Source organism: Pinus tabuliformis, chromosome 2_2 (assembly GCF_031772625.1).
Source record: "Pinus tabuliformis cultivar Carrire ecotype Pingquan chromosome 2_2, CPIR1, whole genome shotgun sequence".
Taxonomy (NCBI): Eukaryota; Viridiplantae; Streptophyta; class Pinopsida; order Pinales; family Pinaceae; genus Pinus; species Pinus tabuliformis.
Window position 1 is genome coordinate 140200204 of NC_142300.1, and position 15648 is coordinate 140215851.

The window sequence follows — 15648 nt, forward strand, 5'->3', positions numbered from 1 at the left end:
TCATTCAAAACCCTTTCAGCTTCTTCATGAGTTAAGCAACGACGAAAAACCAAGTCCGCCCCACGACGATAAAGAGTATCTCCAATAATTTTGTACTGTTGGGACTGGAATCGAATTTTCCGACGTTCCGACTTTGAAACTTCGGGCCGAAAGGATTGGGTTTGGAGATAGACAATTATATCCCCATACCACGGATCTAAAGTGCTGATGAGAAATAGAGATTCGTCCGCAATGGGTTCCTCTGCCACAGTTTCCGTGTCAGCACGCGGGAAATCACACATCAACTCTGCAAAAACTAAAGATTTCTTAGACTTAGACTTTTCAAATTCCAAGTCGAACTCCTGCAGGATAACGATCCATTTAGAGTACTTGACCCCTAGAAATTGTTTAGTCAAAATGTAGATCATAGGGTTGCAATCCGAAATAACTGTAGTTTTACGGAGAAGAATGTAGTGACGAAAACGCTGGACAGCTTGAACGGCTGCCAAGGCCAATTTCTCCACATGTGAGTATTTGAGCTCAGTGGGATTTAACGTCCGACTAAGGTAATAGATCACATGTTCCGTTCCGAATTCATCTTCCTGGACTAAGACCATTCCAATGGTGGAATGAGCGGCGGCGAGGTACAAAAAGTAATCCTGGTTGTAGTTGGGAGGATGCAGCAACGGTGCATGGGTCAACGCGTGCTTGAGTGCATCAAAAGATTTCTGAGCTATCTCATCCCAAGAGAATTGAGCATTTTGTTTCAACAACCGGGTAAAACCCTTTGTAATCTCGGCGTAGTTAGGAATGAATCGGCGTAAAAAGTTTGCTTTCCCCTGCAAACTTTGGAGTTGGCGAAGACTCGAAGGAGGAGGCAATTTGATGATAGCTTCTACCTTCGAGGGATCAACGCGAATGCCGGCTTTTGAAACTACAAATCCCAGCAATCGTCCCACTTCAATGCAGAAGACACATTTGTGTGGGTTCAACCGTATACGATAATGCCGACACCTCATAAAAATTGCTCGTAAATGGACAAGGTGATCAGCTCGATGTAAGGAGTGAGCGGGCAAATCATCGAGATACGGTTGCACAATGTGCTTGATGTCATGAAATGCATAAGACATCGCCCTTTGAAAAGTGGCTCCGGCATTCTTAAGCCCAAAAGGTAATTTGCAATAAGAAAATGTCCCCCATGGACAAATGAAAGCCATTTTTGGTTGATCGGCAGGTAGAATATTGATTTGATTGTAACCGGAAAAACCGTCCATAAAGGAAAATATTTCACTGCCGGCACAATCATCAATTATTTGATCGATATAGGGTGTTGGCTAGTTGTCCTTGGGACAAGCACGATTGATATCCTTATAGTCGATACATATTCTTATTGTTCCCTGTTTTTTGTTAACCGGAACAATATTCGATACCCAATCCGTTAACGGGATCGGATAAATGAAACCTGCTTTCAACAGCTTCTCAACTTTTGCTTTAATCGTGGGTGAATCTGACGCAGATGTTGCCGAACGGGTTTAGCGTCCGGGTAAGTCTTGATCTCATGGACAACAATGGCGGGATCAATTCCTGGCATCTCCTCGTAAGACCAGGCAAACACGTCGCGGAATTCTTGAAATAGGGCCTTGTATGTTTGAATTTCGTCATCTGAAGATGAGGCACCTATATGAATGTGCTCAACAATTCCGGGCTTGACAGAAATGTCAATGGGAATAGTACGAGAAATGTTTCCCAAATTCAGCTCTGAATCAGGATGTTTCATTGGACTCTGAGCTTCTTTGACATATTCAGCTGTAAAGATTGATGAGAAATCGTTTTCAAAACGATCATCCTCAGGTAAAAACGAAGATCTATGATGGAGATCTTCCCATGGTAAATCGTCTACGCACAGGACTTCACAAAGTTGTTCGTCAGATGACACAACTTCAGGAAATGTTATTAACTCCAAGGTTGACGCGAAAAGGGATTCCTCACGGACCACATTCATTTGGTCGATTTTGGTTGAACTTGGGTCGGAAAAAAACTGCACGGCTTCATAGGCTATTTCATATGGACTCAAAGGCATTGCATCACCGAATGATTCTATCTCAGATTCAGAAGGAACGATCCAAGGATCGTCGTAAATAATGGTGTCTGAAGTAATCATATGAATAGATGCAAATGAAGACACGACGTTGATTGGAGGAAAAGGAAAAGTTCCCAGTAAACCGGCATCTTTAACTAATCCTACGCCAACATCCTTATAAGGGATAGTCGTTTTACCGACATGCTGGATACTCTCTGAAGAGGCTGGGTCGGATGAAAAGTAAGCCAGCTAGTCTATAGTTACGATCTTGCCATTGTATGGAAACTTTATTACTCTGAAGACCGATGAAACGACCGCTGTCATAGCGTAAGACCAACTTCGACCCAAAAAAAGGTTGTAGTCTAGAGGGGCATCAACCACCTCCACATCTAGACTAACGGTTTTTCCTTCGACCCCTATAGGAAAATCTTGTAGAATGCCAAATGGATGGAACCCACGGCCATCAAAGGCCTTAAGAATTGTCGGGGATTGATTTAGTGAAGGAGAACCAAGCGATCTCCAACACTGTATCGACATAATACACGTGGAAGCTCCCTCATCAATTACAGTCCGATGAATAGGCCTGTTTTTTACTATCACTGGGATTTGGAAAGCCATCTGATGAGGCAAACGCGGTGTACTATTTTCTAGATCAAAGATTATTATGTTCGGGTCCTGAACATCAACAGCTCCTATAGCCGACAAAAGTAATTTTCGCTGTGCTGGGCATGATTGCAGCACTTCTAAAGCTGACATTGCTGAGGGTGAAACAGCTAAATCCTCAACTATGTTGTAATTCTAGGCCACTCTCGCATGTAGATTGAAAGCATACCTTCGAAGTACACCCTTGGCGGGCGGTTTGATTACTAAGTCAGGGTTAGGTTTCTCGATCTGTAGTGGATCGGAACCGGGAGCTGAGGTTGATGGATTTGAATGAGAAGATTCTGCTTCTTTTGATCCATCAACAGGACTTTTACTACCATAATCTTGCGATCGAGTCGCAATCCTTACATGAGACATCATCAATATGGGTTCTTCACTGGCACCCGAGGAAGAACCTATCATCTTACTCTCTTGCTTTGGAAATGGATCTTTCAAAACAGCAGGAGTTGGGGAACCTTTGACGATTTTCACAACCTCGGCCCGATGTGGGCAATCTCTTGTAAAATGATCCTCTTCACAAATAAGACAAGGATATCGAGGTTTGCGCTTTTCATCATTGGTTTCCGAATTTTCTGTTTTCTCCTTTGGAGTCTTGTCTGCTTTACTCTTCTTCTTACCTTTCTTCTTCCCACCGTTTTTTGATTTAGCTGTAGATGACTCTACGGTGTGAATATCAGCGGAAATTTCAGGAGAAGACTCTCCTGTCGGGGAATCTGGTAAGGTTATAATGGGCGAAGAATTCTTTGAAGACTTCTTCTTGCTTTTAGTATTTACCCTACCAATCATGCCATCAGCAGCATGAGATCCCGAAGGAGCAGCAGTGATTTGATTTGACTTTGGAAGATCTGGGATCTTTTCGTGTAACGTACCTGACTGAGTGTAAACTAAGTCAAGGTACTGCGCTTGAGCAATCACTTGCTCCTCAGTAACTACTCCGGCCTTAGCTACGTCTTCAGTAATCTTCGGTAATAATGATTTAACAAACCATTCATCTAAGATTTGGTCTGGGATAAAAACTTTCACTAATCGCCGTCGACATCTCCATTCATGTATATGATCAGAAATATAAGTGGACGTCGACTGTTTTAATGAAGTTTGTAGCTCCGTGCCATTATCATATCTGACCGACAACTGAAAATGAGTTAGGAACGAGGTAGCTAACTGACTAAAATTGTAAAAATAAGCCCGTGGTAACTCAATGTACCACTTGGCCACGAGACCAATGAGCGTTCGCTGGAAAATACGTAAGCGGATCGAATCATCCGAGATGGAATTTGAAGCACACCAGAGGTGGTAAGTCATCACATGATTTGACGGATCCTCTCCAGACTTACCCTCAAACTTGGGAATATCACTGGGCAACTTATTTGGCATTGGCGGCCAAAACGGAAGATAATTTATTGGATCGTTCGTTAGGCGCGACAAGTCTAGTAAATCCAAAGTTGCGATAAATGGTAATTGCCGATTAGGATCCCTAAAAATCTGGGTCACAAGACCAGTCCCAGGAGGAGGATATCCAGGATAACTTGGAATAGGGATCGCATTCGGGATATTATATCCTCCTGGAAAACCAGGATTAACCGGACCGTACTGGGGTTGCTGAGGTTGTTGATAAGTGTACCCAGGATACGGTTGATACTGGTAAACAGGTTGTTGGACATCAGGCCTGTATTGGTACTATCCCTGGTACGGTTGATAAGCGAATTGTGGTTGACTAGTGACAACCGTACTTAAACCAGGTTGTCCTACAGGCATCTGAACCGTAGTTTGAATCGTAGATCCAGACAATGGTAAATATGTCTGAGGAGTAGTTGCAGAGACAATAGAAACCGGAGCTGTCGATACTCCAGAAGCAAGTGTGGTGGAAGGAACAGATGTTGCGGTAGTTGCAGCAGTCGTTTGAGATGGAGTACTAGGTGCAATGGGCGACTGAGTAACTACCGAAGGTACAGAAGTTTGAACATTAGACTGGACTGGTTGTTGGGGTGAACCAACAACTAAGGGTTGTCCAGCTTGAGATGACAACTATACGCTTGGCTACAATACATGTTGAACTTGCGATGGATCCCACACTATGTTCATTCCGGGGTATTGACCCGTGACAGGTTGAGGATATTGAGATCCATAACCAGATTGAGGGTAGGATTGATAATTGAAAGGTACATTTCCCGTACCTTGAACATAAGATTGACCTTGGGGTGGTTGATAACCTTGACTCGAGTACTGACCTTGAGGTAGATACCCTTGAGGTAAATACTGATACTGGGGTTGACCTTGAGCTATAAATTGATACTGAGGTTGACCTTGGGGTACATATTGAGGCTGGGGTTGACCTTGAGGAATGTATTGTACTATGGGTACATACTGTCCTTGAGGTTGCCCCCCAGACGCAATTTGTGTACCTTGAGGTTGCCCTCCAGGCGTTAATTGAGGCTGCTCCCCAGGCGGTAATTGGCCACCTTGAGGTTGAGAACCGGGAACTGAACCTGACATCATGTAAATGTCTCCTACATCCAACGGTTTATTACCATTGTTTCCAGCTAATAACTCATGTTCAATGGGTTGAGGAGATGCTCCCGCAAAAGTACCAGAAAGTGACTGATACCCGGAGGGAACAGAAGGACCGTCGTACAAGAAAGATTCAGGAGATTGAGTGAACACGGACGACTGACCAGACATATTTACAGGAGTATAAATACCTCCAAGTGGATAAGGAGTACGGGTGGAGAAAAACTTATCCCTGATTTGTCTAAATAATTGGTTAATGAAAGGTACCAAGTAGTACTTCTAGGAGGACTGTAAAAGATGGATTCACGCTCCCTTAGATCAATAGTAGGTTGATCTTCAAGGATAGAGACACCAAATTCTTCCTCTGGAGCAAGTCCTTCAATAGCTATCAAACCAACAGGAAGATTTTCGGTGATGACTCTTTCTACCCTAGGTGAACCAGGAGCACTAGAAGTTGGAGTAACAGGTTCAGATATTTCAGGTTCTTTGCCTATATCACTAGTAGATGAAAAACTACCAGCAAGCTCGGAAACTGCAACAGCTTCGGGATTATAACCTGTTTCTAGACCTTGGTAATCTGGATGGACTACCAACGACGACTCTCCTTCTTCAGCTGAACCTACTTTACTGCCACTAGGAGTTTCAAGGACATTCAAACCTTCGTAATGACCCGGGACCTCGTCAGGAGGTTCATCCCGAAGTCTACGGGACTTCCTCAACAAATCGGCCACGGTAACAATCTCAGGAGACTTGCCCCAAAGTCTACGGGACTATCTCGGTAATTCAGCCACAGTTAAAAACTTTTAACTACTGCACACGCAAACAAAGTAAAATCTCAAAGCAAACCACCTAAAGTCTCTAAAGAACCAAACAAATTCGAATCACACGCCTAAAGAATCTAGGGCGTCAAACCATACACAAACAGTAGCCTTCCGAACCGAAAACACTAGTTGGAGATGAAACCCAACATCGCCGAATTTAGTACAGAAGTGGTGGGTGGAACAGTTACCCCGGAAACCTGCTTAATGAATAGACCGGCACAAGTTCCTCCACTTTAACCGTCTCGAGTGAAGTGAACCCCCTGGAAAATCCAAGTGAGTCTAGCCGACGTCTGCTCCAGGTACAGTGGGATCTTCCCTCCACCGTCACCTCGGTAGAATCCTAAAGATAATGGTCACTAAGGTTACCAACAGCAACAAATATACCTGGGGGAACAGTCTACGACCCGATAGCACGCAAGGGCAGAGTAACAAGCTCAATCCCCTTGCCGGCTCCTTGACAATAATCCAAGGTTTACCGACAAGTGACCCCAGGCTCCTCGACAATAATCCAAGGTTTACCATTTGTAGTACGTGCGTATCTGGCGTCTTTCCCAATGAAGGAGGATTGATCCCCTCACTGGTTCGGACACGGTCTCGTGCTTCTCCTTTAAGAGGAGCTTTCCCAGAGTACAAGTGAAACAGTTGGATTTATCCTACCACAAGATGAGCTACTTGTTTGGTTTTACTGTCTTGGAGAGTTAATTACTCTCTTACTCCAAGACACTAGCCTGATCTATATTGGTGTTTCAGAGCCCTAGTAAATAAAAAGTTACTAAGTTTATTTTACTTTAAGCATTAATTTTTATGGCTTTTCTTTAAGACAAAAGGTAGTGGAGATGAAACTGATGGTGTGTAGACTCGACTCAAATCCACTAAAAAGATGCACTTAGGATGATTTATACTAATTTTCCTTTTTCAATGAATTTCCTAGCTAAGAGAGTTGGAGAATGCAAAATTGATATAAAGACAACTTTCTTGGCAATGAAAATCAAAGAAACAAACTCTTTATCTTTTCCAAAACAAACAACACATGACCACTAATTACTTCACGAAAATTCCTTTTCCTTTCAAAGACTCAAATGCTACCAAAACAAACTTTCCTTCAAAAGATATTTTTTGTATTTTTTCCTAATTAACAAAGCATGTAAAACTTACTTTAACAGAAATCAAAGTTAAAAAATCTATGGCAATCAAATCAACTCAATTTCACTCAAAATCAAATCGAAGAGAAATGCACCTAAAAGTAAATCTAACGAGGCAAAAGCCTACCAAGTATGATTCCAGGATGTTTTACTCAGTCAAAATTTAACTAAGGACTAGTTAATGCAGAATCAAAAACTAGTCAAAAACAAAAATCAAAATCTTTTGTTCTTTTTCTCAAGAATAAAATTCAAAGTTCAATCGACAAACTTTTTCGAGATTCGCAAAGAGAAGACACAAAGGTAGGTTTCCCACAAGGGTGGATTCTATGAAAGGCCCGACTCTTAAGAAGACTGAACAAAACCAGGGAGATCCAAGGTTTTACAACTTCTAAAGCCAAAGTCACTATAGGACCAGTGCAAAAATCAAACCCTAGGGAAAAATCTCTATGAATTTCACTAAAACTCTTGACACTGACGAAACAAGCTTAGGTGAAGATTTATGGCAGATAACCAGTGGATCTGGGCAGAGAAAACAAATTAAAAACAAAATCTAAAAGGCAAAAAAGGATAAAATTGAAAATTTCTCAACTTTGACAGGGTACGCAGGCAACCTGTTTGCACAGGTGCATGTACGCTCTGTGCACAAAGCTGCAGTGTGTAGAGGTACGCACTATGCTCAACGCAGAGGCTGCGTACTTCTAGCAAAACTAAGAAAAACTAAAATCTAATTTAACCCTAAGCTAGCCCACCCAAATACACAGTCAAACAACCAAAAACCAGAAAACAAACGACTTTTCTCAGACCAAAGTTTCACACAAAGGAAAAATCATTCACATCAATGGATTCCCCAGTGGAGTCGCCATTTTGTCATGTGGAAAGTGTCGATATTGTGGAAAAAACCAACCTCCCTAGAAGCTAAGGCTTTCTAGTGACAAACAAGACAAATAAACACTACCTTTCTCTAAACATGCATTTAGAATACAAGTAATCAGGTGATTGTAACATACCTTTAGTCCAACGCTTTGTAGTAGTCCAGCCTCGCCGATCCGGATGAGCTCCTCCTTCTCTTCGAAACCTGCATTCACTAACAAGCCAAAAGATTAAATAGCACCTGATAAACTTATAAAATAACACATATCCATCATACAGACCAAGGAGTATATGAAACAAATCATGAAAAACAATCTGTTGAGAAAAATGAGTTCATTTGTATTAAGTGGAAACAAAAGAAACCATTACAACCTGAGCCTTGGTGTTGTGCAGGTCCCTCCTAGGGTCCAGCAAGAGTTTTCATTTACTTTGATCAGCTCACCCACTCTCAAATAAGGCTAGGAAAGGATGAGAATCTCTCCTCTCAAGCTTTACAAGGGAGTCCTAATTCCAGCAGAATCTACCCTTAGGAATGTTTAGCTTTCAACCTCCCTTCCCTTTGGCCCAATGCCTGTATTTATAGTGCTCTAGAGGAAGTTATTCAGGTCCACCATCAATGGGATAAGCCCCTCTTTGGATGGGATAGCTCCCCTCTTGATGGGATAAGTTCCTCTTTCGTAGGGATACATGAACCATCTGGAGGCGCTCCACACACGTTAAACAAGCTTCTAGAATGCTCTAGAAATGACCACAATTAAATTTTTTGGAGTGAAACTTGCGCCTTTTGACCTTTACAGGAGTACGCACCCTCCCCTTTACAGACAGAGCGTACAAGTACGTAGGTATTGTGAACTTGGGGTGCGTACACGCCGGTAAGGCTAAGAGAAACTGCGTACCCAGAGATATATAGATTTTTAAAGACTTTCTCTCTTTCTTGGAGTTTGACATGGAGAGCAGAGGTATGAGACTTGCCAAGGAGGATAGTATGACAGTTGATGGAGCCATACTAACTGCAAATAGTCATGGTGACAAATTTTAGTGTAACAGATTGGGTGCCTTGTTTGATTTATTTTTGGTTATGCAACATCTACTCGGTGTGCTGTTGAGCTTCTCTCTTTTCTTGGGACTTTCTTTTCTTTGGTGTTGCTTCCTTCCCTCCTTCCTTTTGCCCCTATATTTATGGAGAAGAGGTGGGATTGTTGTGGATTAGTATTTGGGAAGGAAGAAATGCAGTGCGAGTTCCCAAGGTGGCCACTCTAGTCCTTCTCGATCACTGTCCCCTGCAGTTCCCCCATTTTTGCGAAGGCACGACGTTTGGGAAGCTTGTTCTCTGTTTGAGACTCCCCTTGTGAGCCGGTAGCCACATTTGATATACCTTGCTTTCATGTTGTTTTCTTCCCTTCTTGTTTTTGGCCCCTAGATTTACAAAGAAAAGGTGGGATTGCTGTGGATTGGTGTTCAGGAAGGATGAAAAGTAGTGCAAATTCTGGGGGTTTCTACCCTAGTCCTTCTCAATTGTTGACCCCTGCAGTTCCCCCTTTTTTGAGAAGGCACGGGGTTGGGGAAGCTTGTTCTCTGTTTGCGCCTCCCCTTGTGAGCTAGTAGACACATTTGACGTCTCTCTTTATTTCGTGTTGTTTTCTTCCCTTCTTCATTTTGGCCCCTAGATTTATAGAGAAAAGGTGGGATTGTTGTGGATTGGTGAGAGGGAAGGATGAAATGCAGTGCGAGCTTCCAGGGTGGCCACCCTAGTCCTTCTCAATCGCCATCCCCTGTAGTTCCCCCCTTTCTGCAAAGGCACAAGGTTGGGAAGCTTGTTCTTTGTTTGAAGCCTCCCCTTATGAGCTAGTACCATGGTTGATATCCCTTTCTTTCATGTTTTTTTCTTCCCTTCTTCCTTTTGGCCCCTAGATTTACAGAGAAAAGGTGGGATTGTTGTGGATTGGTGTTTAGGAACAACGAAATGCAGTGCAAGCTCCTAGGATGGCCACCCTAGTCCTTCTCGGTCGTCGTCCCCTTCAATTCCACCCTTTTTACGAAGGCACGGGGCTTGGGAGGCTTGTGCTATGTTTGATCCTCCCCTTGTGAGCCGATAGCAACGTTTGATCTCTATTTCTTTCACCTTGTTTTCTTCCCTTCTTACTTTCACTCCCTAGCTTTATGGAGAAAAAGGGGGATTATTGTGGACTGGTGTTTGGGAAGGATTCAAAGCAGTGCGAGCTCCTGGGGTGGCCACCCTAGTCATTCTTGATTATTTTTCCATGCATTTCCCCCCTTTTTGCGAGGGCGTGGGGCTCGGGGAGATTGTTCTTTGTTTGAGCCTCCACCTATGAGGGGGGTAGACACCTTTGTTTCTCTTTCTTTCATGTGTTTTTCTTCCTTTCCTCCTTTTGGCCCTTAGCCTTAAATTTGTTGTGGGGGTGCCCCTATTCAATGTTGTGGCAGATTTGTCAGTAATACATGGAAACAAATCTCGGTAATGGATATCTAGGCTCTTCTTATGATGAAGAACATAGCGAAATGCGATACTTAGTGTGAATTACAAAATCTCGTGAATCATCGAGTTTTTGAACGCAATTTATGCCTGAGGCCTTGGTCAAGGACACGTCTATCTGGGCATCACATCCCATTAAAACGCGCTCCCTGCAATATGTTAGGGAGCAGTGGAGTTGGTTGTAGCCCACTGCAGTGCAGTTGGCTGAAATATCTCAAGTGATGTTTCGTGGCATGCGTCAGTGAGCTGTGATCTTCTCTCCTTGGATAGGCAGTTGGTGTTAGCTGATACATGATTTGTGTGGATCGCTCAAACTTGCTTTACCCTCTCTTGTCCTCCCATCGGGTCGGGTGGATTTAGCTCTAACTTTGTGACCTAAACTTAAGCGAGAACACCCATTGAGTTTAAGCATATAATTAAGTGGAGGAAAAGAAACTTACAAGGATTCCCCTGGTAGTGGTGAGCGAACCAGGAAGAGTGAACTGGGTGGAGCCAAAGAAAACTCTAGTGGAGGCTCGTAGCGATACTGATGTGAAAATTGTTCGTTTGACTTGGGTATAGGGGCCAAATACTAATCAAACCATCTAGTTGTTGGTTTCCTCTGAAGTTTGCCTCAGGATAGCTAGAGCTAACACACAAATTTTATCAGGTAAAGGTAATGATTAGTTGCATTGGGGGTGTAATGCCCTCGACCTATTCTCAAAATTTAAATAGGTAAGAGGGTGCGATTGCTCCATTGAGCTACTCAATGGAATCGAGAGCTCTAAGTGGCCTATTTTCTGTAAGTAGAACTGGCGATGCGGGATGAACCGAAAGTCGAGTTACGGTGTTGAATTTCCAGCTATCCTAGATCCAACAAAGGGTGTTTGTTGATTAAGATAGTAGGACGGTGGTCATGGAAGTCGAAATCCACTAAGGAGTGTGTAACAACTCACTTGCCGAATCAACTAGCCCTGGAAATGGATTGCACTGAAGTGCGCAACCTATATTCGACCGTCAGAGAAACTTCTTGGCTCCGATGAGTAGGAGGACGTGGGGGTCATTGAGAAACCTCAGGCGTGAGCTTGGGTGGATAAGCCCCTGGTGCAGACCTTGGTGGTAGTACCAAATATTCAAATGAGAACTTTGAAGACTGAAGTGGGGAAAGGTTCCATGTGAACAACACTTGGACATGGGTTAGTTGATCCTAAGAGATGGGGACGGCTTGTATCAAGGGTGCACTCTGCATGAGCATCAAAAGGGAATCGAGTTAATATTCCATAACTGGGACATGGTGGCAGGCGGAAATGTTAGGAAATCTAAAGATGTCGTCGGGGGCCCCAGGAAGAGTTATCTTTTCTTTTTAATAGCTTGCCCACCCTGGAATCGGTTCACCCAGAGATAGGGTCCATCAACTGGAAGAGCACCACACATCTTGCGGTGTCTGGTGTGCCCTCAGTGGCTCTTGAAAATCTAGAGGACCAAGTACCATTCATGCCCGGTCATACCCATAACCACATCAGGTCTCTGAGGTGAACAACCTCTGGTCAATAAAACAATGTAGGTAAAGGAAGTCGACAAAATGGATCCATAATTTCGGGAGAAGGATTAGCTCTGAGGGCTGGGCCTAACTGTCTACACCCTCAACTCGTGGGCTATCGGTACTCTGCCCAAGCTACTCTCGTGGTGAGGGTGGGTAGTCATGTGCCGATTGGGCTACAGGCATGGAATGCCCCCTGCTGGGGGCTTTCCCCTAGGTGGTGAACAATCGACTTAGAAATTGTACAGACAAGGGGAATCCAACTGTTTAATTAAAAAAAGCATTGTGATGGTCCCTGCGGATGGTGATGTAATGTGATTTCTGCGTAATGCTCTGAATGTCAAAGTGAAGAAATTCAACCAAGCGCGGGTAAACGACGAGACTAACTATGACTCTCTTAAGGTAGCCAAATGCCTTGTCATCTAATTAGTGACGTGCATGAATGGATTAATGAGATTCCCACTATCCCTATCTACTATCTAGCGAAACCACAACTAAGGGAATGGGTTTGGTAGAATCAACGGGGAAAGAAGACCCTGTTGAGCTTAACTCTAGTCTGACTTTGTGAAATGACTTGAGAGGTGTAGAACGTTATTTTACTTATTTCGTGGGGTGGACATGGGGCACTACCCCTATTTTTGGCCTTAAGGAACATTTTGGCAGATCGATCTGGGAAGAAGACATTGTCTGGTGGGGAGTTTGGCTGGGGTGGCACATTTGTTAAAAGATAACGCAGGTGTCCTAAGATGAGCTCAACAGGAGCAAAAATCTCATGTGGAACAAAAGGGTAAAAGCTAATTTGATTTTGATTTTTAGTACGAATACAAACTGTGAAAGCATGGCATATCGATCCTTTATATTTTCAGAAGTTGAAGCTAGAGTTGTCAGAAAAGTTACCACAGGGATAACTGGCTTGTGGCAGCCAAGCATTCATAGCGACATTGCTTTTTGATCCTTCGATGTTGGGTTTTCCTATCATTGTGAAGCAGAATTCACCAAGTGTTGGATTGTTGACCCACTAATAAGGAACATGAGTTGGGTTTAGACCGTCATGAGATAGGTTATTTTCACCCTATTGATGAACCACACCGAAATAGTAATTCAACTTAGTACGAGAGGAATCATTGATTCACAAAATTGGTCATCGCGCTTGGTTGAAAAGCCAGTGGTGCGAGGCTACCGTGTGTCGGATTATGACTGAACTAAGTTAGAATCCACACTAGAAGAGGTGCATGTCACTCTTCGACTATATCTTCACCTACAATAGGGGTGTCGCTTTGTCACCCCCAGGGGCTCGTGTCATTTGCAAACCGTGACTGTGAATCATCTTGGTCGGGACAGCTTTGAAGTTCAATTCCAAATGGTCATTGAGAAGAATCCTTTGTAGACGACTTAAATACACGACAAGGTATTCTGAGTGGCAGAGTGGCCTTGCTGCCACGATCCATTGAGATTCAGCCTTTTCTCACCTCAATTCAAAGCTTCACTCTGGTCACACATTATTCAAACAAATACAGACAACCCTCCCTCTCTCCTGCTTCCTGTAGATGACAATTTTTATTTTCTTGGGGGCAGGAAATTTGGGGTTTCCACACCGTGACGAAAAGGCGTCGAAGCCTGGGAAAGTTGGGGTTTCCATGTCATGCTCTGGTGCCCAAAACTTGGGGTTTCCATGTGACAACCCGGCGCCCAAAATTTTCAGTTTCCATGTTGTGACAGAAAAGGCACCCAAGCATGGGAAAAATTGGGGTTTCCATGCCGCGCTCCAGCGCCCAAAATTGGGGGTTTCCACGTTGAGACGGAAAAGTTGCCCAAGCATGGAAAAAATTGGGTTTTCCATGCCATGCCCCATCACCCAAAATTTGGGGTTTCCATCTAGTGCCTAAAATTTGGGGCTTCCACCCAGTGCAAAAAAATTTAGGGTTTCCATGTCACGCCCAAAATTTGGGGTTTCCAAGTTGCACCCCGACACCCAAACCTGGGAAGCTTAGCATTTCCACATCGCACCACAACTGAAACCGGTAGTGCCCAAGCCTTGGGAAACTTGGGGTTTCCATGTCATGCCCAAGCCTGGGAAACTTGGGGTTTCCATGTTGCACCATGGCCGAAATTGAAGGCGCCCAAGTCTGGGGAAACTTGGGTTTTCCATGTCTTGCCCTTGATGGAATCATGGGTTTCCATATTTTATAGCATGATGGAAGCGTGAGGTTTTAAAAAATGCCCTAACATGGGGAACTTGGGGTTTCCATTATGATGCAAACCAACTCACAAGTCTGGGGAACTTGGGGTGTTTCTAAACCACTGCCCAAGTCTGGGGAGCTCGCAGTTTACATGTCGTAGCGTGGCCAGAACCACCGACAGAAACCACCCAAGTCTGGGAAACTTGGGCTTTCCATGTCGCAGGACACCTTGAATCATTTGAGAGTCTGTGGAACTTTAGATTTCCATGTTATGGGGCGATGAAAAGCTGCCAAGGTCTGGGGAACTCGGGGTGTGCATTTCATAGTGCGACGGAAACTGATACCCAAGTCAGTGGACACACGGGGTTTCCATTTCATGTCACAAAAAAAGTTTCTACCCAAGTTTGTGAAACGTGGGGTTCCCATGTCGCTCACGCCGCAGCTAAAACTATTGTTTAAGTCTAGGGAGCTTCGGGTTTCCATGTCATCGTGTGATAGGGAGGAGCCACCGAAGTCTAAGGAGCTTTGGGTTTCCATGTCATCACATGATAGGGAATGACCACCCATGTCTAGGGAGCTTCAGGTTTCCATGTCATCGTGCGATAAGGAATGACTTCCCATGTCTATGGAACATGGGGCTTTCTATTCCGTGGCATGACGGAAACTGCCCAATATGGGAAAATCGGGTATTCCATGTCCCGGCATGACAGAAACCATGACCTCAATTCAGGGAACTCAGGTTTCCATGCCGTGGAATGACAGAGAACTTCCCAAGTCTGTGGAATCTAGGGGCTTATTTTTCATGGAATGAGGGAAACCACCTAATTTTGGCAACCTTTGGGGTCTCCATCTCCCGCTCGGGTGAAAACGACAGCCCCGGTGTGGGGAACTTGGGTTTCCATGTCACAACACGACTAAAATTGCCCAATTTTATGAAATTCATGGTTTCCATGTTGTGGAATGATGAAGAACCACCTAATTTTTGTGAACACAGGGTTTCCATTTCGCGGCGGGGTGGAAACCACTTGCCTGCTCTATCTCTGGAACTTGGGGTTTCCATGCCTCGTTGTGACAGAAGTTGTCCAAGTGCAGGAAAAGCAGGGTTTCCCTACCCTGCCATGACGACAGCTACCCATGTGTGGGAAATCTAGGGTTTCCATGTCCCATCGCGCCAAAAACCTCTACCACGTACGGGGGAGGGGGGATTGGGGTGTCAGGTAATCGAGTCGGGAGCACCTAAGAGAGTCAAAAGACTAAACTCGTAGTACTGGCACTCACGTTCGGTTATACGTGACTTGAGTGAACATTCAGTTATATGCAAAGACTTGGCATGACATTCGCTTATGCATGACATTGATGGACACACTTGTAGCGGGCACTCCGTGTTGGGCA

General features: G+C 44.1%; 1 non-coding gene and 1 pseudogene across 1 annotated transcript; both read left to right on the forward strand.

The window, feature by feature from the left end:
- The first annotated feature begins 10531 nt into the window (after window positions 1-10531).
- LOC149191740 (5.8S ribosomal RNA) lies at window positions 10532-10685 on the forward strand. The gene has a single exon (XR_016255334.1). It is a non-coding gene; the product is annotated as a 5.8S ribosomal RNA (ribosomal RNA).
- Window positions 10686-10928: 243 nt separating this feature from the next.
- On the forward strand, window positions 10929-13555 carry LOC149191741 (25S ribosomal RNA; annotated as a pseudogene).
- Window positions 13556-15648: the final 2093 nt, after the last annotated feature.